Here is a 27,894-nt window from a genome sequence, read left to right as displayed (position 1 = left end):
TCGATTAAAAAAAAAAAAAAACTAGAAAATTCAGCAGAAATGACTAATAAGCCAGACTGCTCCCTTTCTGTATTAGTACAAAAGAATTTTTCTATCTAAAATTCAAAACGTAAGACTATCAAATTTCATGTTTTTGAAAACTGGTGTTCCATTTTATTCCAGAGGTAGAAATCTTTCTGAATTTCAATCTGTTAATTTATCAACTAGCCTTCCCTATTTTCCGTGATATATAAATTTAACAACTTTGCCTGTCATACTTTACTTTCAAAAAGTTAAATAATAGCTACCACTTACTGAGCACTTACCATGTGCTAGAAACTATGCTAAGCAACTTATATATAGTATCTCATTTGACCCTTTTAATACTTCTGTGATAAGATATTATTATTATGTCACTTTACGGAAGAAAAAGTAAGCTCAGAGAAGTTAGGTGCCTTGAACTAAAAGTCATTCAACTCATGGTTCTTCCAATTCTAACTACCACTTGTGGGCATAACCCATTTTCATGCCTCTGTTTCATGCCTCCTAAAATCTACGTAGCATTAGGCTAGAAAGCATCCCTACTGTTCCAGGACAATTATCTTATTTTTAAAAGGCGGTGCTGGGGTGGAGAAGGGGAGAGGAACTAGGGTGATGAAGAACAAAAACATCGGGACTGGCGCTGTGACACGGTAGGTTAACACCATGGCCTGAAGCGTCAGCATCCCACATGGGTGCCGGTTCTAGTCCCAGCTGCTCCTCTTCCAATCCAGCTCTCTCTATGGTCCCTGCACCCAGGTGGGAGACTGAGAGGAAGCTCCTGGCTCCTGGCTTCAGATCGGCGCAGCTCTGGCCATTGTGACCAATTGGGGAGTGAACCATCGATGGAAGACCTCTCTCCCTCTCTCTCTCTCTCCCTCCCTCCCCCCACACCTCTCCTCTCTCTGTGTAACTCTCACTTTCAAATAAATGAATAAATCTTTAAAAAAAATCAAATAAATTCATTAATGAGACAGCTACTCAAAAAAGGTTAATGATCTTAACTTGCATATGGACAGCTACTGCCTTAGATAAAGTAGCATCTCTACTTATTTTAAACAGATTCATACCAGGAAGATTACCAATAAGGTCAGACTACTTTAAAATACAAAGTCAGTGAGGGAACAGCTTAACTAAAAAAATTAAATCCTCAAAAACCATACCATAAGTATTAGTTCCAAGCTATCTGATCAAAAGTTTACTGTAAGACCTATGATGACAGGGATTATAATTACATTATTTATTCAGCTCTTAAAGGTTAGTCTAAATGAGAAGGATTTTGTTCTGACTGACATTTCTTAGGTAAGAGTGAAAGGGCCACAATCACAGAAAGTGGGAGTAAGTCTATTTCACACTGCTATCTGTTGGAGAATAATTGCTGTGTTTATTATTTTTGGAAAGTAAAATAAATTTGATTTCAGAAAAATAAAGGCAACTCGATCTGATAAAATTCAAATCAATGACAAGCCCAGAAAAGAAATTTATCATAATTTACTACAAACACTGTTATACTTGTCCAATCGAATACAGCCTATCTTCTTAAATTTGCCCCTCCATATATGCAGGTGGTGGGAAGATCTCCTATTTCATAAAGAAATTCTTATTTTTCTCATTAATTACATTCAGACTTTAAGATGCTCTATTTTCTGCTTAATTTACTTAAATCAGCTGCCAGTTCAAGAAGTCAATCTCCCAAGATTCTTTGTTTTCCCTCCTTTAAAAGCCTCTTATCTGGAAACCACTGTACTTAGTGAAATAAACCAGTCTCAAAAAGACAAATATCTGGAAACCATTATACTTGGGGAAATGAGCCAGTCCCAGAAAGACAAATGTCATATGTTTGCTCTGCTCTGTGGTAACTAACAGAGTACCCAAAAAATGTATAGGAGTGAAATTGACATTTTGAGATTTGATTTTTCTTTACAGCCCTTTCTCTACTGTTCAAGAACAGTGTTTTGTTTTGTTTTTTTTCTTCCTATTTGTTGAATTCTTTACTTATTGGAGGGTTAAGCTTATGATTACAAAACAAACTCAAGGGGCTGGCACTGTGGTACAGCAGGGAAAGCCACCACCTTCAGTGCTGGCGTCCCATATGGGCACTGGTTCAAGTCCTGGCTGCTCCACTTCCGATCCAGCTCTCTGCTGTGGCCTAGAAATGCAGCAGAAGATGGCCCAAGCTCTTGGGCCCCTGCACCTGTGTGGGAAGACCAGGAGGAAGCTCCTGACTCCTGGCTTCAGATCAGCTCAGTTCTGGCCATTGTGGCCAATTGGGGAGTGAACCAGCAGATGGAAGACCTCTTTCTTTCTCTAATTCTTTGTGTAACTCTGACTTTCAAATAAATAAATACATCTTTGAAAAAAATAAAAAATAAAGTCAAAGTATATCCTTGCAAAAATGAGAAGAAAAGCCTCTTATCAAGGAAATAATCATCCATAAATGCTTAAATCTACTAGAAACCTCTCCGAGAACTCTTTGTTGGGCAAAGTAAACTACATCCACTTCTGTAATGGGATGGATTATTCACTAATGTATTTGTTTGGGGATAATAACTATAACGAACTGTGAAGAAAGAAATAAAGAGCTATTAGTATCAATTCGTAACTGGTTCTGAACTCCAGGGTATCCATTACACCAGTGCAGTAGTATCTATAAAATCAGAGGTTCCAACCCATCAATCCCACGTACAGTCACCCAGTCTGTGCAGCCCAGCAGAACTGTACCATAAGCCATACACAAGACCAAAGCCCTTGCGTCATCTTGGGCTCCTGGTCAGCATCCTCCACATCTAACTGTCACAGAGTCTATCAGCTCTGCCTGCCAGCATCCACTCGAGCTTCTGTCCAACTACAGTGTGCTTATTCCAAGTGTACAGTTTCCTCCTCAGATGTGTGACCGGCTTCACCTTTGTGATTCCCTTTTCAAATGTCTTTTCCCTCTACTCCTTCTTCCACGCTGTTACCCATTCTTTTTCTCAAGTGTAAGATGCTTCTCTGTTGTTTATAACAGTCTACCATACACTTCCACTTCTGGCCAAGATGGAATAATGGACCAGACTTATCCTCTGACTGAAACAACCAGAAAAATAAAAACAAAAATTTTAAAAAGGTTTATAAAATACTAGACTCCTAAGGAAGAAAGGAAGAGACCTATAATTGCTCCACCTTAGTATCCTGAGGGAGCTTCAGGCTGCAGGGCACACAGTAGCAATCAACTCACAGCAGACATTTCTGTAGAAATTGATGAGCTGATCCATTTATATGGAAACTGAAAGGATCTAGAAGAGTCAAAACAACTTTGAAAAGATAAAGTTGGGGCCGACGCCACAGCTCACTAGGCTAATCCTCCGCCTTGCGGCGCCGGCACACCAGGTTCTAGTCCCAGTCGGGCCGCCGGATTCTGTCCCGGTTGCTCCTCTTCCAGGCCAGCTCTCTGCTGTGGCCCGGGAGTGCAGTGGAGGATGGCCCAAGTGCTTGGGCCCTGCACCCCATGGGAGACCAGGAGAAGTACCTGGCTCCTGCCATCGGATCAGCGCAGTGCGCTGGCCACAGTGCGCCGGCCGCGGCAGCCATTGGAGGGTGAACCAACGGCAAAGGAAGACCTTTCTCTCTGTCTCTCTCTCTCACTGTCCACTCTGCCTGTCAAAAAAAAAAAAAAAAAAAAAAAAAAAAAAAAAAGAAGAAGAAGAAAGAAAGAAAAGATAAAGAAGTTGGAGGACTAATACTATAAGATGTCAAGATTTATTAAAAAGCTTCAATAACAAGACAATGTGGTTTTGTCTTAAAGATAGTCAGAGATCAACAGAACAGCCCAGAAATAAACAGACAACTAATTTGACAAAAGTGCAAAGCCAATTTAGCTGCAAAAGGAGTCTTTACAACAATTGGCTACACATAAATAAATAAACAGGTAGTTCTATCTGTACCTCACATCTTACACCACACAGAAAGATTTAGAATGGAGCACATAATTAAATGTAAACTGAAAATTATAAAACTTATAGAAAAAAATTAGAGAGGAAAATATTTGGGAATTTGGATTAGGTAATGATTTCTTTGATTCAATACTCAAAACACAAACCATAGAGACTGAATTGACAAACTTAAGTCATAAAATTAAACATTTTTGCTCTTCAAAAGAATTTCTGAAGGGCATAGACTTGTATTCAGAATATATATTTCAAAAACACCTAAAAATACAACAGTAACTGAAAACCCAGTCCAATAACAAATGAAAACAAGATTTGAATAAATACTTCACCAAATAGGTGAATGCCATATAAACACATGAAAAGGTACCTAACTTTACTGATCACTAGGAAAATGTAAATTAAATTCATTATAAGACACCACTATGTATGTACCAAAATGACTAAAAATAAGACTGCCCACATCAGTTGATGGTGATACTAGAGTACCCTTAGTACACTCCTAATGTTCAGCCAACTATGTTACTGAAAAAGTATATTTAATCAAAAACCCAAACCACACTTAATATAATTTAATCCTAAAATATGACTCATTAGGACATTTATGTAAACTATGGAAATGTTTGTCAATAGAATTTTTTATGTTATCAAATATCAAAAAGAACCCCAGTTTTTAGTTTATAATTATCTCACTAGAAGAGTATAATTGCTTTTCATATTTTTAGTATTTTATTATATAATTCGTTTTCTCCAATTCAGTGATTTTCAAAGTACGGTCAAGGGACCAACATTATTAGTAGCATCAGCATCACCTGGGAATTTCTAAAAGTCGCAAATTCTTGGGGTCAGTGCAGCGGAGCAGTGAGTAAAGCCTCCACCTGCAATGTTGGCGTCCCACATGGGCGTCCATTCATGTCCAGGCTGCTCCTCTTCCGAACCAGCTCCCTGCTAATGGCCTGGGAAAACCAGCAAGAAGATGGTACATTGTGGGAGACCTAGATGAAGATCCGGGCTCCTGGCTTTGGACTGGCTCAGTCTGACCAGTGCAGCCACTTGGGGAGTGAACCAGGGAATGAAAGATTTCTCTGTTTCTCCCTCTCTCTAAATCTGACTTTCAAATAAATAGATCTTTTTTAAAAACACAAATTATTAAGTTCTAAACAGTAGACTCAATCTGACACTCAGGGTAGAGCCCAGCAATCTGTATTAGTTTAAATAAGAAATTTCATTTTTTTTTTAAAGATTTATTTATTTGTTAGAAAGGCAGAATTACAGAGAGGGAAGAAAGACAAAGAGGGGGAGAGAGGACTCTTCCATTCACTCGTTCACTTCCCCAGCTGACTGCAACACTAGGTGGGGCTGGGCCAGGCTGAAGCCAGGAGTTTTGAACTCCATCTAGGTCTGCCATGTTGGTGGCTGCGGCCCAAGTACGTGGGCCATCTTCTGCTGCTTTCCTAGGTGATTAGCAAGGAACTAAACTGGAACTGGAAGAGCTGGGACTCAAACTAACACCCATAAGGGATGCTGGTGTCACAGGCAGCAGCTTAACCCACCACGCCACAAGCCAACCCCAGCAGTCTGTGTTTCCAACAAGATCTCCAGCTGATTCAGACGCATCGTAAAATGTGAGGTGTATCATGCTAATATATAATTAAAACCATAAATTTTCTCTTTCTCCAAATCAATGTTTTTAAAAACTCAATCAGCTATTTTCTCATACCCCCAAAATTATTTTAGGCTCTTATTAGACTAATGTAAGATCCCATAAATAAGGCATTCCACAATAACATTTGTTTTAAAAGTCTTTTCTACTTAAATATCCTATTCATTTACTTACATATATTTTTGCAACTTCGTCCAACATTCTTTCCAAACATACCAAATTTCTCTCTAATTGCAGCTACACATTGTCATCCTCCAGTGAACATCTACACAATTTTTAATTAGGTTCATGTAAATGGAAAGGATTTTTAAAAACCTGGTTAATAAATCTTTTAATTGTTTCATGGAGATTCTGAAGCAGAATGAAAGTGGAAATGATATCACAGTGAATCAAGACATCTGGGACTGTCAATAATTTGCTCTGAGACTTTGCACTAATAACTTCTGGGGGCCCAATTCCCTCAATTTTAAGAGGGAGTTGGGATAGATAAGTGTATGGTTTATCTCATGCTTAAAGGTCTATAAATCTGTGATCTTACTTTACACATTCTGTGATATTATACTTTTAAATTCATATGATACTAATAAATTTTAAATATCTGTTTTGAGCAATTTAAAAATCATTTCAAGATGCAGTTCTTGGGTTTCAAGAACATTGCTATTACACAGAAGAACACAGGAGAATATGATCAAAAGTATATTTTTAGTTGCTGAAGCACCAAAATGGTGGCAGAATTTAGCAGTTTCTTCTTCTTCACTAAATTAGTTGACTTATCTCTACAAACACGGGGATGCACGTATGAGCCCCAGAAGCAAAGCTTTCATAATGTCAGTAACAACTTGTACATGGAAAAGAGGCTTTCTGGATTTGAATTCTATCTCCCACTTAGGAACATTCTGTGGAGGACATCTAAGATGGAGGACTAGCAGAGACAAGCTTGTTTTGACCACGGTGAGATACCAGGAATAGGGGAGGAACTGCACTCTCAGGGGGCAATTGGAAAGAAGCCTGCAATAGAAAGGCTGCAGAAAGAAGACCGACTCCGTGGAGAAGGATGGCACCATCTCACAGCAGCTAGCGGGATACTGCCAGTGAAGCCCTCAGCTGGAGGCTGCGGAGAACCCCATCTTCTAAGAGGAGGCGAGCAGAATGTAGCAGCCTGTGAGCCACTGGTGGTACTGTCTGAGGGAGAACCTTGCGGTGCCCACTAACTTGCGTCTGGCCTGAAGGGCCCCACACACATACAGCCAACTGATTTCTGACAAAAGTGCTCAGATCATACAGGGGGGTAAGGACAGTCCTCAACAAAGGGTGCTGGCAAAACGAGATGTGTATATGGAGAAGAATGAAACTAGATCCATACCTCTCACCATAGACAAAAATCAGCTCTTGATGGATCAAAGACCTACATTTAAGAGCTGAGACTATGAAGCTGCTGGAAGAAAACGTAGGGGAAACACTCCAAGACACTGGTGTAGGGGACAACTTCTTGGACAAGACCCCCAAGCAAAGGCCACAAAAGCAAAACTAAATAAATGGGACTAGCAAACTGAGAAGCTTTTTCACAGCAAAGGAAGTGATCAGAGTGAAGAGACATCCAACAGAATGGGGAAAATATTTGCAAACTACCTATCTTACAAATTTACAAATATACCAGCAACTTAAACTCAACAAAAAAACAACCAATCCAGTTGAGAAATGGGAAAAGGACTTCTAGACATTTCACAAAAGAAGAAATACAAACAAATATATATGAAAAAAGCTCATTACTACTCATCAGAGAAACTCAAATTGAAATCACAATAAGATATCACCTCACTCCTGACAATGGTTAAATTCTAAGACAGATAGTGACAAATGCTGACGAGGATGAGCACTGATACATTGGTGGAATGTAAATTGGTGCAGCCACTGTGCAAAAGAGTGCAGAGATTTTTTTAAAAACTAGAAATAGATTTTCCATATGATCCAGCAATTCCACTACTGGGTATACACCCAAAAGATTTGAACACAATGTATCAAAGAGATTTCGGCACCACCATGTTTATAGAAGCACTGTTTACAATAGGCAAAATTTGGAATCAATCAGGGTGACCAGTATCAGATGAATGGATAAAGAAAATGTGGTATACATATACACAATGCAGTATTATTCAGCTATAAAAAAGAACGAAATTATTCCATTTGCAGCATGAATGGATGCAACTGGAGGACATCATGTTGAGCAAAATAAGCTGGACCAAGAAAGACAAATACTGTATGTTCTCCCTTACCTGTGGGAGCTAAAATTTAAAAAACAAACAAGAAACAAATGTCTATGCATATCACTATTGCTGCAAATATAGTTTTGTAAAACTTTGTTTTATACCTTTGTCTAATCAATGGTTAAGAATGTTATACTGGCCAGTGTTGTGGCGTATTAGGTAAAGCCACCCCCTGCAATGCCAGCATCCCATATGGGTGTCAGTTCGCACCCTAGCTGCTCTACTACCAATCCAGCTCTCTATGGCCTGGGAAGGCAGCAGAAGATGGCCCAAGTCCTTGGGCCCCTGCATCCATGTGGGAGACCCAGAAGAAGCTCCTGGCTCCTGGCTTCGGATCAGTGCAGCTCCGGCCATTGTAGCAGTCTGGGAAGTCAACCAGCGGATAGAAGACCTCTCTCTCTCTCTGTCTCTCTCTCTCTCCCTCTCTCCCTCCCTCCCTCTATGTAACTCTGCCTTTCAAATAAAATAAATAAATCTTTAAAAAAAGAATGCTATACTATAGTTTTAATGATCAGTGATTACTTTAAAACTTACTGGTTATTTTTCCATTCCATTATTGTCTATAACCACTGTCTATATTCCCACTAAACTAGGGTGTTTTGCTTTTTACTGCAATGGTCTGAACTGAGCAGTTCTGAAAACAGGAGCCAGGAGCTTCTTCCAGGCCTCCCACATGGGTGCAGGGGTCCAAGCACTTGGGCCATCCTCTATTGCTTTCTCAGGTAATAGCAGAGAACTGGATCAAAAGAGAGGCAGCCAGGACTAGAACTGGCACACATATGGGATGCCAGTTCCGCAGGCAGAGACTTAACCCACTATGTCACAGCACTGCCACGTTAAACTTCTTATTTTGTGTCATATTAAGTCTTTTTACTGTAATGTAAATTTAAAATATGCTACCTCAAAACTTAAAAAAAAAAAAAAAGGAGAAGGAAGGAGTGTGAGAGGGAGAGAAGGAGGGAGGAATGGAATATCATTATGTTCCATGTTCTTAGAACTGTATCTGCAAATCATATGGAATCTGTTAAAAAAATTAAAAATGTTAATTAAAAATTAAATTTAGTTAAATTTAAAATAAAATTTTAAAAGAAAAAAACACAGAGAAGCAAATACATGAGTTAAAGAAGTTCATACATGACATGGACAAGAAATTCTTCCAGGAGATAGAGATACTGAAGAAAAATGAAATATTAGAAATGAAGAATTCAATATTTCAAATAAAAACACAGTGGATACATAGTATTAACAAGACTCAGTGAGTTAGAAGAAAGAATATCTGAGCTAATGGACAAATTTTTGGATATATCTCTCTCAGATAAGAAAAGGAAGAGGGAGGAATGAAGGATGGAAAGAAGGAAAAGAGAGGAGAGGAGGAGGAGGAGGAAGTAGAGGAGGAAGAGGAAGAGAAGGAGGAGCCACAGCCGCTGCCATCAGGGAAATGCAAAGTAAAAACCACAATGTAAGTAAGTAAATAAATGAACAAATAAAAAATGCTGGTGAGGATGTGGAGAAAAAGGTACCCTAATACACTGTTGCTGGGAATGTAAACTAGCACAACTAACGGAAGACAGCTTGGAGATTCCTCAACAATTTGAATACAGACCTACAATATAACCCAGCCATCCCACTCTTGGGAATTTGCCCAAAGGAAATGAAATCAGCATATGAGTCATCTGTACCCCCATGTTTATACCAGCTCAATTCACAATAGCTAACATAAGGAATCAACCCAGATTTCCATCAGCTGATGACTAGATAAAGAAAATCTGGTTTCTATACATGACGGAATGCTATTCAGCCACCAAAAAAATGAAATCCTATCTTCTGCAATAAAATTGATGCAACTGGAGACCATTACGCTTAGTGAAATAAATCAGTCCCCAAAAGATAAATATCATGTTTTCCCTAATTTGTGGTAACTAACATGTACAGTACAAAATAATTAATGTATACGAGTGAAATTAACATTGTGAGATTTGATTATTATTCACAGCTCTTGTCTATATTCCTAAGGAACAGTGGTTTTTCTACTTACTACTTGTTGAATCCTTTATTTAGTGGGGAATTAAGCTTGTGATGATAAAATAAACTGAAAGTATTCCACTGAAAAAAATTAAAAGAAAAATAAGGAAGGAAGGCAGAGGAAGGGAGGGTGGGAGCAGGGGAAAGAGGCAGAGAAGTATCCTAATGTTGTTAAAACTATTTATAGGTAATACATGAAATTTATTGCCTTTATATAAATTTGAAAAATGGGAAAAGTCATTTTTTGAGCTTAGAGATGTTATTTAACTTCTTAAAGTTTAATTTTATCTATCTTCTGTTAACAGAGGAAAACAACAGTATTTTCTTCACAGAAACTAAATGAGCTCATTGATAAAGAGCACTTAGCACAGAGCCCAGCACAGAATGAACACTGAATAACAGTAGACATTTTTACTAATATGATTTGCAAAGGCAGCTCTCTAATCAGAAGGTCATCCTTTTGAACTGATCTGCAATTGAATCTAGTGAAAAACACGAAGTGCACCTACTTGTACAAGGCACTATACCATACAGCTGGGGCTCTCACTCTCAAACATCAGGATTTATCAGAATTGCTTGGGAGTCTTGTTCAAAATGCAGATACCTGGGCTCTGCTTCCAGAAGTTTCAATTCTGCATTTTTAAAATAAGCATCCTCGGTGTTTCTGAGACAAGTTGTTGAGTGCCTCACTTTTAGAAATATTTCTGTATCAGCTTCAGAGAGACACAATCTTTCCCTTCAACTTACATAGCTTTGGACACACTGTAATTTAAGAATATACAGATATTTTGAAGATAAACACACTGAAGACATACTGAGATGTTGACAAGCAGCTGTGCTGTAAGTATAAGACTGTGAATAAGGCAATGGACAGGTTTATAGGTCGCCAATCAAAGTTACAGAATTATCTGCTTTCAAAAGTCAAAGTTAGCCTATTTATTAAGAAACTTTAGCAGTCAAGAGGTGGAGGTACTCAGGGTGAGAAAATTAGTCAGATCTCAAAGATAAGGCAAAGAGTTGAGTTGCATCACTGCATCAGTATAGACATATTAGAACTCAAAAGGGTGGCAAGAAAGGACAATATAAGTTGTACATAAACGCAGCTAACAGGTACAACACTGTAGAAGTAACAGTGAGCTTTCAATGAGAAAAAGGGCTCAGAGATTCCAAGGGTTTGACAGTTCTAAAGTTCTGATCAGCGGCTGTCGTGGCATAGCAGGTAAAGTCTTCCGCCTGCAATACCAGTAGTTCCAGCTCCCTGCAAATGTGCCTGGGAAAGCAGCAGAAGACGACCCAAGTCCTTGAGCCCCTGCAACCATGTGAGAGACCCAGAGGAAGCTCCTGGCTTCGGCCTGGCTCAGTCATTGGCAATTGAGGCCATCTGGGAAGTGAACCAGCAGATGGGAGATCTTACTCTGTCTCTCCTTCTCTCTCTGTAACTCTGACCTTCAAATAAATAAATAAATCTTTAAAAATAAATAAATAAAGCTCTGGCCAACAACTGCAGCTGAGCACCCAGGCAACAGTCACGTAACTGAGCCACAATCCAAGTTCCAACCTAGCAGAGGCCTCAAGCAACTGCCATCTTAACCATCATCACACAGACTAGACTCTCCCAGCTTAATTCAGTCAACATATTCAATGACAAAACATGAAAAAAGTTTGTGGCTTCACAACATTAAGTTTTGTGGTAGTTTATTAAAACAGTAATGTGGACATATGCCAAGCTAGGTGTGAACCCCACTCCTGGGTCTGACTCAATTACTGATCATTTAAGCTCCATCTCTGAATGTGAAGAACAATACGGATGTACAGTGACAGGGGGACTTGCCGGGGCCATCCCTGGAGAGTAGTTACTACAGTATATGATAAATAAATAAATGTATTAGCACCTGTCCTATTTTTCTTTAAGATTTTATTTATTTGAAAGACAGGGTTACAGAGAGAGGTAGAGACAGAAAGAAAGGTCTTCCATCCGCTGGTTCACTCCCCAAATGGCCACAACGGCCGGAGCTGCGCTGATCCAAAGCCAGGAGCCAGGAGCTTCTTCCAGGTCTCTCACATGGGCACAGGGGCCGAAGGACTTGGGCCATCTTCCACTTTTTTTCCCAGGCCATAGCAGAGAGCTGGATTGGAAGAGGGGCAGCCGGGACCAGAACTGGCGCCCATATGGGATGCCAGCGCTTCAGGCCAGGGCTTTAACCCGCTGCAACACAGCGCTGGCCCAGCACCTGTCCTATTTCTTACCTCATTTCTTTCTCAGATCCAGATTTAAAAAGTCCTTTTAATTAAAGCAAGGGAAATCAATCACTTGTGAAACACTACCAGGTAAACTCAAGCTTCTGCAAATATATTTTTCCTATTGTTCTTTTGAAAAGTTCAGTTGGGACCTACTAAAACCACTAATTAAACAAAGAACAACAGTATATTAAAATCCCCATTCCCACAGGTGCCACAGCTCACTAGGCTAATCCTCCACCTGTGGCGCCGGCACACCGGGTTCTAGTCCCGGTTGGGGCGCTGGATTCTGTCCCAGTTGCTCCTCTTCCAGTCCAGTTCTCTGCTGTGGCCCAGGAAGGCAGTGGAGGATGGCCCAAGTGCTTGGACTCTGCACCCACATGGGAGACCAGGAGGAAGACCTGGCTCCTGGCTTTGGATCGGCGCAACGCACCGGTGGTAGCAGCCATTTGGGGGGTGAACCAACGGAAGGAAGATCTTCCTCTCTGTCTCTCTCTCACTGTCTAACTCTGCCTGTCCAAAAAAAAAAAAAAAAAAAAAAAAAATCCCCATTCCCATGGCAGTCACTTGTTCTGCTTGTACAGTAACTATACTAAAATGTTCAGGGCAGATAACATGAAAGATTTTGCTTATATGTTGAGAGGTTTCCCCATCGGTTCACATTCGAGTGGTGAGAAAAAGACCCAAAAACAAATCATTAGAACAGAGATGCAAATATTTGTTAACCACATGAATGAAAAGTAGATTACTGGAACAATCAATCCCAAAAAATACAAGAGAGAAGGAAAGACACTCTCTTATGGTTGAGCATCTGAAACACCTTTTGGTCTCTGCACAGTCATCTCTTATATCCACATAGATACAAAAGCTTTCTCATTACAACAGCGATTGGATGCATGATTCTGGCTGGGTTCATTATAGAAAGCAGTATTTGTATTTTAGTTTCCAATTATTAACCATCTAGACAAAGGCACACAGTGTACTTTGGAAACCGTAAAATTAGAAAGTTGTTTCAGATAACATCACTACCACATCAATATTACTGAGTTTCAGCCAAGATCCAAACACCTTCATAAACCTAGCACTGAAAGAACTTTAAAGCAGTTACAGGGTAATTCTTCCAAACTTAACAAACTCCCAAACTCCCTAAGAACTATGGAAGGCACTATTCCAAGAGAATAGAGAGTGAACATTAACAAAAACTGCATTTTCTATGTAACATATTACATAATTTTGTTAACTGGTTCAAATGTCTATTTTGGTCTATCCCTCAGGAGTGCCAATCTTTTTTGCTTGAAATTAAATCCCATAATGATTTTTCTGAAACTAGAACAAATTTCTGCTTTTTAAGCCATATCATAAATGCCATTTTTTCCTATTAAGAAAATAACGCCTCCCCCAACACAGCCCTCATTATCATGCACTCCCTGGGACCCCAAAACACACAGGATTCCTCATCCCAACAGCACTTGTTTTCCACCTAATCCCCTCTATAACCAAAGCAAGAATTTATAGGCTGATCAGCCAAGATGAGAAATAAATCCTGCATGGCAAAGCATATACATGCTTCAAACCAGGAATGACCATGAAGAGGAAATGGTATCCATATTTCATACGCAAGGAAAATGAAGCCCAAAAAAATGAAGTACTTGCTTCAAATGCATACAGCTACTAGACAGCAGAATTAGCATTTTAACTTATGGCAACCTGTATTTTGTACAATACCACCAATTTTGAGCCAAAAGTTCCAATGCATCTATTTCTCTGTCCTGCAGACAGCCCAAATAATCATAACAAAAACAAATGACCAATAAAATATGAATGCTATGTGCTGAGCAGAATGAAAGCATTTTGCACACATTGTTTAATTCTCACATCAACCCTACACAAAGTGGGAATGAAGGAGATGTAGAGCACAAGTCAAATATGCACTAGAAATTAGCTGCTAATTTACAATACTATCCTACTTTACAAAGAGAAAACCAAAACTTAAAGTCCCAATGGTAATCACTGGCAGAACTGAGTTTGAACCCAGTGCCATTCTAGAAGTAGGTCTTAAAGTCCAAATTATTCAGTCCTGCCAACAGAAGTATTCTGCTGTTCTCTTCGCAAAAAGTGAAAGAAGAAAGAAACACACCAGCAACAGCGGCCTTTTTCCATCAAGAGATATATCTAACTTTTAGAGACAGCAAGTGCTCAGGCTATCATATGTGGTGATAAAAGTCTCAGAAAGGCCCAAGCTAAAGATAACCTTTGATCTGAACTACTTGTGGTTCCTTAAATCTGGCAGGTACTGGGAAACAATTCTTCCAGAATCTCACCCATCTCTGAACATTTTCAGAATAAAGGCACCACAACTGCTCTTTTGTTCCAGGCTATCTTTTCAAGGAGGTTTGCATAAAGAAGAAAACCTTGGAAGAGGAACATACTGTCTCTTTCTAGGACACAGGGAAGTCTAATAATAAACATAGGTTTTCTTTCAGGACAAAGTTCAGGCAGATTTACTGCCTATTAGGAGAATCTGGGTCCTCTAAGCCTGAAGTTTCTCAGCTATGACACAAACTTTCAGCAGTATCACCCAGGCCCTTGATATCAACCCCAAGGGACTTGGGGTAGGGACAGGACAAGAAAGGAAGCCGCCACGATGTTCACTCTGCTTGATGTGCAACAAGACTTAAGGGCCTTTGTCTCCGACCTAGAATTTGCCTGTCTTCAGCCAGCATCCATGAAACTATGGCAAGTTAACTTGTAAAACTTAGACCTTTCACAGATCCTGACACGTGACAGCCATCTACACATCTTATCTTGGCTTCCTCTGAAATATTCTCTTCCACTCTATGTGGAACACCTATTCTTCTCTATTATCATCATTTCCTATATGCAAAGTCTCCGAAAAGTCTCCTAAAAGTCCTAAGATAGAACTGACCACCAAATCCCTTGTTTCCTGAAAATACTTTCTATCACAAACCCTTCACAGCTTGGGGCCAGCGCTAGGGCATAGTAGGTTAAGCCTCCACCTGTGATGCCAACATCCCGTATCATATGGGTGCCACTGAATTCCCGGTTGCTCCACTTCTGATCCAGCTCCCTGCTCATGGCCTGGGAAAGCAGTGGAAGATAGTCCAAGTGCTTGGGCCCCTGGGAGACCCCAGAGAAGCTCCTGGCTTCGGATCGACCCAGCTCCAGCCATTGAGATCATTTGGGGAGTGAACCAGAGGATAGAAGACCTTTCTCTCTGTCTCTCCTTCTCTCTGACTGTAACTCTTCCTCTTAAATAAACAAATGTATTTTTTAAAAAAAAAAAAAGTTTAGTAGAACCTGTACAGCTTTGCTCCACTTGCTTATTTGTGTGTGCTGTGGCAACTATCAGGTAACTGCTTCTCAGCTCAAAATTCACACTTTAATACACGCTCTGTGATAACTGATAGGATTGATTTAAGCATTTTCCTCTACAAAGAGTACTATGGTATGCTTTTTCAATAGACGGTGCTAGAAGGACACTGCAGTTGCAGAATACAAGCAGAAGTGAGTTTTCCTGCTAATATTATACTTAATAATGAAAGACTGGATGATGCTGTCCTAAGATACGGTGTAAGATAAGGATGTGCCCTCTCATCACTTGTATTCAACATTGTACTGCAGGTTCTAGTCAGTGTGATGAGGCAAGAAAAATAAACAAAAGGCATTCAGACTGGAAAGGAAGAAATAAAACTATTGGTATTCACAGATGACACATTCTTATGAGTATATATGGAAATCCTGGGGCTGGCACTGTGGCGTCATGGGTTAAGGCACCATCTGCAATGCCAGCATTCCATAAAGGCACTGGTTTGAGTCCCAGCTGCTCCACTTCTGATCCAGCTCCCTGATAATGCACCTGGGAAAGCAGAGGAAAATGGTCAAATCCTTAGGCCCTAGCATACACGTGGGAGATTCAGATGAAGCTTCAGGCTCCTGGCTTTGGCCTGGCCCAGCCCTGGCCATTGTGGCCATTTGGGGAATAAGGCATCAGGAAGCTCGCTCTCTCTCCCTCTAACTCCGCCTTTCAAATAATAAAATAAATCTTAAAAAAAAAAAAAAAGAAAGAAAATCTTAAGGAACCCATTACCAAAAAGTAACTAACAAACAAGTTCTGAAAAGTTGCAGGATACAAGATCAATATACAAATATGCATTGTCTTTTTATACACCTGCAACGAACAATGTGAAAATGAAATTAAGAAAATTATTCCATTTACAATTGCATCAAAAAGAATAAAATGTTTAGGGATAAATTTAACAAAACAAGTGCAAGATATATGCTCTGAAACCCAAGAAACACTGTTGAAAGAAATTTAAAGCATCTAAACAAACGGGAGAAAAAAATCCCAGTCACAGATAGGAAGGTTTGATACTGTTAAGATGGTAATAAATCCCAAAATTTACCTAGCAATAACACAGTATCTTCAGAATCTCACTGGTTTATTAGCAGACACTGATAAGCTGATCCTTAATTTCATAGAGAATTTCCAGGGACCTTGAATATTCAAAACAATCTTGATAAAGAAGGAAAAAATTGGAATGCTCACACTTCCTAATTCTAAAACCTACAACAAATCAACAGCAACAAGATGGTATGGTACAGGCATAAGATAGATGTTCAAAATTCCACTGTGAAATAGAATTGAGATTCTGGCCAGCACCACGGCTCACTGGGCTAATCCTCCGCCTGCGGTGCTGGCACACCGGGTTCTAGTCCCAGTTGGGGCGCAAGATTCTGTCCCGGTTGCTCCTCTTCCAGTCCAGCTCTCTGCTGTGGCCCAGGAAGGCAGTGGAGGATGGCCCAGGTCCTTGGGCCCTGCACCCGCATGGGAGACCAGGAGGAAGCACCTGGCTCCTGGCTTTGGATCGGCACAGCGCGCTGGTGGCAGCAGCCATTTGGGGGGTGAACCAAGGGAAGGAAGACCTTTCTCTCTCTCTCTCTCTCACTAACTCTGCTTGTCAAAAAAAAAAAAAAAAAAAAAAAAAAAAAAAAAAAAAAAAAAGAATTGAGATTCTAAAACCCAATTTATCTATAGTCAACTGATTCCAACAAGGGACCAAGGCCACTCAATGGGGAAAGGATGGTGCTGGATAGCCATCTGCAAAAGAATGACATTGTATTTTAAACTCAAATCATATATAAAAATATCCCAAATTAATCTAAATGCAATAGCTAAAACTATAAAACTCTCAGGAAAACAGAAGAGTAATTCTGCACAAGCTTCAATTTGGCAATGAATTCTTGGATACAACACCAAAAGCATGACCAAAGGAAGAAAAATAGATAAATGGATTTTATTAAATTTAAAACTTCAATGCTCCAAAGAACATTATCAGGAAAGTAAAAAAACAGCACACAGGTAATGGGAAAAACTCTTGCAAACCATATGTCTGATAGGTGACTTGTACCTATAATGCATAAAAAACTTACATAGCTGAATGTAAAAATGGGCGATGGGTCTGAACAGACATTTCTCTAAAGATATACAAATGGCCATTAAGCCCAGGGCATCATTAATCATCAAGGAAATATGAACCAAATAGTGAGATACTAACTTGCATGTGAATGTTCATAGCAGCATGTGTTAATAATACCCAAAACACAATTAAAAAAACTCAATATCCATCAACTGATATACAAAATGTGATAGGTATATCTATGCAGTGGTATATTATTCAGTCATAAAAAGGGATGAAGTACTAACTGATTTATGCTACACCACAGATGAACCTTTTAAGATTTATTTACTGATTTATTTGTGAGGCAGAGTTACAGATAGAGAGAGGGAGAGACAGAGAGGTTTTCCATCCACTGGTTCACTCCCCAAAAAACCACAAAAGTAGGAGCTGGGCCGATCTGAAGCCAGGAGCCAGGGCTTCTTCCAGGCTTCCCACGTGGGTATAGGAGTCCAAGCACTTGGAACATCTTCCACTGCTTTCCCAAGCCACTAGTAGAGAGCTGGATCAGAAGCAGAGTAGCTGGGACTTAAATTGGCACCCATATGGGATGCCAGCACCCCAGGCAGAGACTTAACCTACTAGGCCACAGCATGAACCTTGAAAACATGATGCTAACTGCAAAATACCACATATTAAATAATTCCACTTATATGAAATTCCAGAATATGCAAATCTATTGAGACAAACAGTAGATTCATGGCTCCTTAGGGTTGGAGGGAAAAGAGAGAAAGGTGACAGCTAAAGGGTATAGGGTAACAAAACGATTCTAAAGTTGATTATGGTGATGGTTCCTCATATCTGTTAATATTTTAACCACTAAGCTGAATACTTTAAATCGGTGAACTATAAGGCATGTGCATTATATACCAATAAGTTATTTTTAAAAGTTTAGTTAATTGGAGCCGGCGCCGTGGCTCAATAGGCTAATCCTCCACCTTGCGGCGCCGGCACACCGGGTTCTAGTCCCGGTTGGGGTGCCGGATTCTGTCCCGGTTGCCCCTCTTCCAGGCCAGCTCTCTGCTATGGCCAGGGAGTGCAGTGGAGGATGGCCCAGGTGCTTGGGCCCTGCACCCCATGGGAGACCAGGAAAAGCACCTGGCTCCTGGCTCCTGCCAGGATCAGCGCGGTGCGCCGGCTGCAGCGGCGGCCATTGGAGGGTGAACCAGCGGCAAAGGAAGACCTTTCTCTCTCTGTCTCTCTCTCACTGTCCACTCTGCCTGTCAAAAAAAAAAAAAAAAAAAAAAAAAAAAAAAAAAAAAAAGTTTAGTTAATTGGAAAGTATTAATAAGAAAACTAAGTTAAAATAAACAAAAGCCTATCAAGTAGAATTTAAAACTGCTGTGCTCCAAAGAACATTATCAGGAAAGTAAGGTGATAAACACTAAATTAATTATCTGCTGAAATACATTTCAGTAGACCAAAACTATATCCCGGGGTCGGCACTGTGGCACAAAAAGTAAAGCCCGTCGCCTGCAGAGCCGGCATCCCATATGGGCGCCAATTTGAGACCCAGCTGCTCCACTCTGATCCAGCTCTCTGCTATGGCCTGGGAAGGCAGTGGAAGATGGCCCAAGTCCTTGGGACCCTGCACCCACACCTCCAGAGGGAGCTCCTGGCCTCGGATTGGCGCAGCTCCAGCCATTGCAACCAATTGGGGAGTGGACCAGCAGAAGACCTCGCCCTCTCTCTCTGCCTCTCCTTCTATTTATAACTCTGACTTTCAAATGAATAAAATAAATCTTTAAAAAAAAACTATATCCCATTTGCTACATGCACCAAATTTAACAGCTATTAAAAACAATAAGAACTGTCAGAGGACATGTTGATATACATAGGCACATGAGAGCGTGTGCATGCACGTGCTCACACAGCTGCTATTCTGGATTTCAGTTCTATCCTAGTCAAACTAAACTGCGCGACTTCAGGTAAGTCATTTAATCCCTCTGAGCTTAAGCTCTCTCATCTGTCTTCTTAGGATTGTTAAGAAAGCAAACACCTATAATAAGACTTCCCTATATTGAATTTTATTTAAGGGTATACAAATTTCATGTATTTCACACACACACATTCAGGAACTCAGTGATACTTCTCTCCCTATTCTCCCTCCTGCCCATACTCCCACCCTTCTCCCACCACCACTCTTAGTTTTTACAAAGATCTATTTTCAGTACAAGGATCTTCATATTTGTGGAGGATATTTTCATATCTTTATATTTCTAGCCCAGTGCTTGTCAAATTATGGGTATTTAGTAAATATTTTGAAACTAACTTCAAAAAATATAAAGAGTTTTAGAAAAAATATTATTAAAACCCACAATTTCAGTATATACATACATGCCTCTAGAAGAACTTTACATGTAAGATTTCTTCAGGGTCAGCATAGTGGCACAGTGGGTTAAGCTGTTGCCTGTGACACCAGCATCCCACATGAGAGTAGGCTCAAGTCCTGCTGTTCCACTTCCAATCCAGCATCCTGTTAATGAGCCTGGGAAAGCAGCACAACGTGGCTCAAGTACTTGGGACCCTACACCCATGTAGGAGACCTGGGTGGAGTCCCAGGCCCCAGGCTTCAGCCTGACTCAGCCCCAGCCATTGTGGCCATTCGGGGAGTGAACCAGTGGATAGAAGACCTCTCTCTCTGCCTCTGCCTCTCCCTCTGTAATTCCACCTTTGAAATAAAGAAATTTTAAAAATATATTATTTTCTGCCAGTAATATAATGAATTGGCCAGTGAAAAACAACTTTTTGGAAGAATTATTTCTGCTCTCCTCTCCATAATCCCTTTTCAGGTATCACTTTATTATAAAATTTCAATCCATTCTTAGTCTTATAGATATGAGAAGAGACTATCATAGAATGACTTTTATCTAGACCAGGAACTAATGAAGTGCCTGCTACTGGGTAACTCATGCTCATTTGTTTCTATATTGCTGGCAGGCGCTTTTGAGCAAAATGGTAGCACTGAGTGTTGCATTGGAGACTGTAGGGAACACAAAGCCAAAACTTGGTTGGAAAACAGGATAGTACTGATTAAGTCTATTCAGACCCCCGTCTCTACCAGTGTGAATGGGGACTTGCAAAGAAATGCTCATTTTGATGAATGAATGAATGCACAGCAAACTCAAAAGAGAGGTCAGTTCGGTCTGAGTAGAAGAAGATCAGCATAAAAAAGATGACACTTCAGTTTAGCCTAGAAGATGAACAGGTATCCTCTAAGCACTCAGGATGGAGAGGGCAGGCAAGGAAGAAGTCACGTGAACAAAGACCAGAGGCTTCCAGGGCACATGCTGGTGCCACATGAATCCAGTCCCTATGGCACACGACAGTATCTCCTTATCTGTGGCTTTGCCTTCCACAGTTCCAATTACCTCGGGTCAACTACAGTCCAAAAATATTAAGTTGAAAATTGCAGAAATAAACAACTTGTAAGTTTCAAATTGCACGCCACTCTGATTAACATGATTTAATCTCTTGCCATTCCACTCTGTCCCAACAGGAATGTGAGTCATCCCTTTGTCCAGATATTCGTGCTGTATACACTACTCGCCTGTTAGTAACTTAGTAACCATCTCAGTTACCAGACTAACTGCTTCTGTTCAAGCAACCTTTACGCAGTTGCCTATACCTTCCTCACAGTGCCTGTGGTTATCCACTTCACTTAGACTTATCACACAGGTACGTATTTCATATTATCATTAAGAACTGAGTACAATAATTTTTTTAATGTTTAATTTTATTCATTTGAAAGATGGACAGAGAGAGATCTCCCATCTGCTAGTTCACTCCCCAAATGCCTGCAACCAGCCAGGACCAGGCTATAATGAAGCCAGAAGAAGAAACTCAACCCAGGTCACCTACAAGTAGCAAGGACCCAACTACTTGGCCATTGCCAGCTGCCTCCTAGGGTAGACATAGGCAGGAATATAGAATTGGGCTCAAAGTCAGCACTCAGATATGGTATATGTCATTTTAATTGCTACATAAAACACTGCTCCAAAAAGCGAGTAGAGAGAGACAGTCACTATTCATATCATTTTAATCACAGTATTTTGTTTAACTGTTCTATGTTATTATTCATTATTACTGCTAGACTATTTCACAAACATGTATAGAATATATAGGATTCGGTACTATTTGGAGTTTCAGGTATCCACTGGGATCATGGAATATGTCAAAAGCAGATATGGAATGGGGCTAGCTGGTGACATCATGAACATTCTTATAAACTATGCTCAATGGTTTAAAGTGGGCATAGAAATCAATATCTCAGCCGGCGCCGCGGCTCACTAGGCTAATCCTCCACCTTGCGGCACCGGCACACCGGGTTCTAGTCCCAGTTGGAGTGCCGGATTCTGTCCCGGTTGCCCCTCTTCCAGGCCAGCTCTCTGCTGTGGCCAGGGAGTGCAGTGGAGGATGGCCCAAATGCTTGGGCCCTGCACCCGCATGGGAGACCAGGAGAAGCACCTGGCTCCTGCCTTCGGATCAGCATGATGCGCCGGCCGCAGCGGCCATTGTAGGGTGAACCAATGGTAAAGGAAGACCTTTCTCTCTGTCTCTCTGTCTCTCTCTCTCTCTCTCACTGTCCACTCTGCCTGTCAAAAATTAAAAAAAAAAAAAAAAGAAATCAATATCTCCTTTTTTTTTTTCAAAAGTAAGTATCAGATCATTTGGTCATGGGTAGAGAAATGATTAATCAAAGATAATCTATGGAGTTAATTTATGGTAATCAATATTTATAAATATCACCCATATACTAGCTTTCTTGTAAAAAGCTCAGCAAGGGGATCTTAAGAGTCAGTTATGAGAATTTGTACAGAAAGGACTCTGGAGATCCTCTGAATGAGGAACTCTTTCCTCTTCAGGTATAAAGGTGACAGCAGAAGGGCCACTTCTGTCATGAGCAGAGGTATACGTCTACTGGACAGATAAGAGGACTTATCTCCAAGTTTACTGATCCTGAAAAAGGGGTAAATCATACTTTGAAAGGATGATGCATTAAGAATATATAAAATGCGTATTTCTAATCTGAAATAGATTATTCTTGTGAAAACAGAGAAAATCTCCTTTAGAAATAAAGTATATAGTCCTTGGTAAACCTCAAAATTCAACTTACTCACATGCAAATTGGTAATAAGGGTGTTAATTACCTACCACACAGCATTGTGGGTAAGGATTAAAGGAATGAACACACATGAGGCCCTTAGAATATGCCTGGCATACCAAAAAGCAGAGTTGGCTTTACCAGGTTGCCCATTAAGTAGCATCTACAAAAGATGTTTGCCTACTGGATAGAGAATCAGGGTCTTGGCCCATAACGTAAAAAGTCATTCACTGATTTTTTTTAATATTTATTTGATTTATTTGAAAGAGTTATAGAGAGAGGTGGAGACAGAGAAAGGTCTTCCATCCGCTGGTTCACTCCCCAGATGGCCACAACGGCCAGAGCTGCACCGATCTGAAGCCAGGAACTTCCTCCAGGTCTCCCACATGGGTGCAGGGGTCCAAGCACTTGGGCCATCCTCTACTGCTATCCAAGGCCACAGCAGAGAGCTGGATCAGAAGAGGAGCAGCCAGGACCAGAACCGGTGCCCATATGGGATGCCAGCGCTTCAGGCCAGGGCTTTAAGCCACTGCACCACAGCGTAGGCCCCATTCACTGATTCTTGAATGGAATACACAGACTCCTAATTTCCTCATTTGAAACAGACCATTTACTGCCATGCTGTTTTCCTTATCTCATATGTATATATATTTTTCTGATCTAACTAAATTAGTAGCATTTTAAAGGCATGAGCCAATAAATAATTGGTTATTTATCACCATAAAGTACGAATAATTACAAAAGAACAGTGAAGAAAAACCAAACTCAAACAAATGTTTAAGTGGCTTCTTAACCACGGTGGCAAACACCTGACACTAACATTTCTTTCTCCTAATTTATTCAACTATCTTCTTTTGAATCTGGAACTACAATAGCACTAATAAGTACAAAAAACAAAGGGGCTAATAAAAGATGATTTCCCGGTTCTCTTTCAATAGGTTTAAGAAATATGATGAAATAGCGATGAAAGCATACATAGTTTTTAAATCAATCTTCATCGTGGCCGATTAGCACTGGAATGAAGGAGAAAGGGTAGCTCCAAAGGTGAATGAAGCTTCCTTTCAACTTCAGTCTAGGCATTTCCATCTGATTCCTCAAGACCTTCAAAGAAACTTGTGCAAAGAACATTCCTACTTGCAACTCAGCCACATGCAAAAATGAAGCAAGAAGCGCATCTAGAGCTTGCCCCAAATGCACACAGTTCTCCAAACTCGGTTTGTAACTCCCACCCACTGAGAGAAAGCTGGTGCCTGAGGCGGCACCCTGGACAAGCAAATTAGCATTTCCAAGGTCAATTGCTGACAGGCCTAATTGTTTACAGCAACTAGAGCATTCTGGCTGCCGAAGTTAAGAGGCTTAACCTCTCTGGCTTGCCCAATACCATAAGAAACTAATTTACCACATCAGCTACAAAGTATGAAAGCATTGTAGATGTGGATTCAAATTACCATACGGCATTTCAAACAGAAGCAAATACTAATAGGATCCCCAGAAATATATCATTTTTCATTTTAGGCTGGCCAAACAATTTTGGTAAAAACCTAAAATACCAATCACACCAGTGGTAGAGGAGTGACAACACAAAAGAAATTGATAGATACTATTTTGTTTTACCAGCCATTTGATTATGCATCAATCAAAACTGTTAAAAAGTTGCAAAACAAATTGGCTTAGCTACCCTTCCAATTTAATGCTCTTCTCTGATCTAGTTACTAAAACACCAGATACTTGCTGTCCTCTACTCCAGTAGCCATTGGCCACATGAAGCTGCTAAGCACAAGTGGCAAAGGTGAAATGTGGCTAGTTCAGACTGAGATGACCTGTCAGATTTTTATTTCAGCTTCCTCCAAAAATTTAATGTCTAAATAAGTCATTAGTAATTTTATACTGATTACACGTTGAAATAATATTATAAATGTGTGTGTATATATGTATAAATACTTGGTGGCTAAAATATTACTAAAATTTATTTCTCCTCTTTTGTACTGATGACAATCAAAAATTTTTAATTATACATGTGACTAACACTATTATGTCTAAAGAATGCTATGTAACACAAATACGTAATTTCATTTGTAAAGTACAGAAAGAGAAAGAAAGAATAGATCTGGATAATAACCTCAAGAATAACTAAATTGGCTTCAACTAAGTCAATCACCAATCTAGTCACAGCTTCTTTCTGCTTACCAGAGACATGTAATTTTAAAAGGAACCTGGGGGTGCCCGGTGCTGCGGCATAGCAGGAAAAGCCGCCACCTGCAGTGCCAGCATCCCATATGGGCATCAGTTCAAGTCCCAGCTGCTCCACTTCTGATCCAGCTCTCTGCTATGGCCTGGGAAAGCAGCTAAAGATGGCCCAAGTCCTTGGGCTCCTGCACCTGCCTGGGAGGCCTGGAAGAAGCTCCTGGCTTCAGATCAGCTCAACTCTGGCCATTATAGCCATTTGGGGAGTGAACCAGTGGATGGGAGACTTTTCTCTCTGCCTCTGCCTCCCTGTAACTCTGCCTTTCAAATACACAAATCTTTAAAACATAAAAAATAAAAAGGAACCTGATGTTTCAAAAATGTCCCTTAAGTGTGTTCTACTTTTGCTCTGAGTTGTCATCTTTGCTTAGCATTCTCTCCAATCTTTCCAGTGGTCACAGATATATGACAAATTGCTAGTCTCATGTTTTAATCTAACAGAGTGACTCCAATTCAGTCTTATCTATAGTAGTCATTTTCATACCCTGTTAGGTCACTGAAACCTAACCCAAGCCTCTGCTCCGAAGATAAGGAAACAGAATCAATGGAAAGAATATTCTCAAGAGGCTGGAAAAACCTAGATGGTATTCAGATACTATAATACTGTTTTAAAAACTAAAAAGTGACTCATTTGCTATTTCAAAAAGTGACATTCTAACATGAATGGGAGAGCTCAGAAAATAGGAGAGAAAAACCAGCAATTATTTCCAGACGCCCTCATGTGGAGAAACCATGCCAACTTCCAGGGTGTCACAGTCAGTGGAAGAGAAAATCTGGAGGTGTTGGAATGTTTGGAAATTTATGAAGACTCCAAGGTAACAGGAGGTGAGGTGAGGCAAACAGCAGCCAAAACTTTCCCTCAGTGCCCTGAAAAAGAAACCACTCAACTTTCTCATGAAGGCAGCCAAAAGGAAAGGAAAGCACACTTCACATTCTGTAACATAAAACTGTCCCAAACATGATTGGCCCACTGGAAAAAGGGCAAAACTACAGGATATTTATAGTGGATAATACATGGAAATGCTCCAAAAAGTGCTTTTTAAATGTAATCAGCAACGACAAAGTCAAGGTTCATTACTTAGACTAAATTCCATTTGTACTTCAGATTCATATGAGTTGTATTTTTAAAAAATTATTTGTTTGAAAATCAGAGTTACAGAGAGAGAGGGACAGACAGATCTTCAATCTGCTGGTTCAGTTCCCAAGTGTCTGCAACAGCCAGGGCTGAGCCAGGAGCTTCATCCAGGTCTCCCATGTGCGTGGCAGAGGCCCAAGCACAGGGCCACCTTCTGCTGCTTTCCCAGGCCACCAGCAAGGAGCTGGGTCAGAAGTGGAACAGCTGGGACACAAACAGATGCCCATATGGGATGCTAGCATTGCAGGTGGCAGCTTTACCCACTATGCCATTAACACCAGCCCCAGGAGTTGTATATTTCTATTTTGCATCAATGTATTTAAATGAAATTGAGTAACCCACCTAACAGAAAATGAAGCTAGTGTAGATGAGAGTATATCCTCATTCCTAGCAGGGTTGTTTAAAATGTTACATAGTTCTTTAGTTTCTTTGGTCTAATAGCATCAATGTATTTAAATGTTACAATAGTTCTTAAAATGTTATAATAGTTCTTTAGTTTCTTTGGTCTGATAGCATCAATGTTTTTTTACTTTACATATATGTGGAATTATTCAGGCTTCAAATTACTAAATTCCAATTAGTGTCTGTATCTTGCGCATAATCCTAAACTCTACAATCAACTAACATTGGTCAACAAGGCCTCTGGCCTTCTAATAAGAAGTGTTCTGGTGCCACCTAGCGGTGCACGTCTACCACCAAATGAACTATAATGACTACAAACCAGGGTTCTCCGAGTGAACCAGCAGCATTAGCCTCAACCTTTTAGAAAAGCAAACTCCTGGGTTCAATTAGACTTATTGAGATTCTGGTGGTGGGGTCCAATGATCTGTCTTAAGGAGCCATCTAAGTGATTTTAACATACAAGTCTGACAACCTCTGGCTTAGACAGTCCTTTCACAAAAATTAAATGCAAAGTCATAAAAAATGAAGTTCATAAATTAACAAAGGGTCATTTAGTGTAATGGCCTCCAGGTTCACCCATGTTATAACAAATGCCAAGACCACCTTTTATGAAAGACTGAATATTACTCTTACACACAGCCAGATACAAGAGCATTCCAGAAAGCTTGTGGGAATGGAATTAAAATATAGATTGTGGTTAAGAAAAATTTTGAAATCCATGCATAGTTTTTTCATAACATGCATTTTCTAAGTAATTTTTGAAGACCCCTTGTATATCACATTTTCTTTATCCATTCATCTACTGTTGGACACTTAGGCTGACGCCACATCTTGGCTATTATGAATAAGTCTCAATGAACATGAGAATACAGAAATTTTTCAATATACTAATTTTATTTCCTTTGAACAACACCCACTAGTAGGAGTGCTGAATCATACAGTAGTTCTATTTTAAAGTTATAAGGAATCTCTCCACTGTTTTCTGTAATGACTAATTTATGCTCCGAACAGCAGTGCATAAAGGTACACTTACCTCCACATTTCTGCCTTTACACTTTCAGTACCACATGCGGCATAAGTAGGTATATATCTTAAATAGTCTTCATTTATTTAACTTATAATAATATTTTGACTTTCAATTGGCTCGTTATAAAAGCAATTTAAGAAATACAAACATTGGCTTCTTGAAGTTATTGTTATTTTTATTATCATTGTGGCTATGACTAATATTAGAATCACCTACTTCTAATTACTGCTTCCCTTCAATAACAGACTTATGGAATAAAGTATAGGGGCAAGCCCAAAAGAAATGTCTCCTTTTTTAACTAGAGTCCTAATAACAAGAAGTAGTTCTCTAGATGGAGAAATATATTACAATGTAGTAAAAATCCGGAATGTGAC

At 40.0% G+C, this 27,894-nt stretch overlaps 1 protein-coding gene across 3 annotated transcripts in view; it reads right to left on the bottom strand.

Moving 5' to 3' along the window:
- Positions 1 to 27,894, bottom strand: part of NSMCE2 (NSE2 (MMS21) homolog, SMC5-SMC6 complex SUMO ligase) — a 249,982-nt gene that overhangs the window by 201,718 nt on the left and 20,370 nt on the right. The window contains exon 3 of one of the 3 annotated variants that reach the window (XM_070075483.1): positions 18,707 to 18,828. The exons of the other annotated variants lie outside the window; for them this stretch is intronic. The gene's annotated coding sequence lies outside the window, so the exon portion shown is untranslated. The remainder of the gene's footprint in view (positions 1 to 18,706; positions 18,829 to 27,894) is intronic. 3 annotated transcript variants of the gene reach the window in all.

Source organism: Oryctolagus cuniculus, chromosome 6 (genome assembly GCF_964237555.1).
Source record: "Oryctolagus cuniculus chromosome 6, mOryCun1.1, whole genome shotgun sequence".
Taxonomy (NCBI): Eukaryota; Metazoa; Chordata; class Mammalia; order Lagomorpha; family Leporidae; genus Oryctolagus; species Oryctolagus cuniculus.
This window is presented reverse-complemented; position numbering and strand designations above follow the sequence as displayed.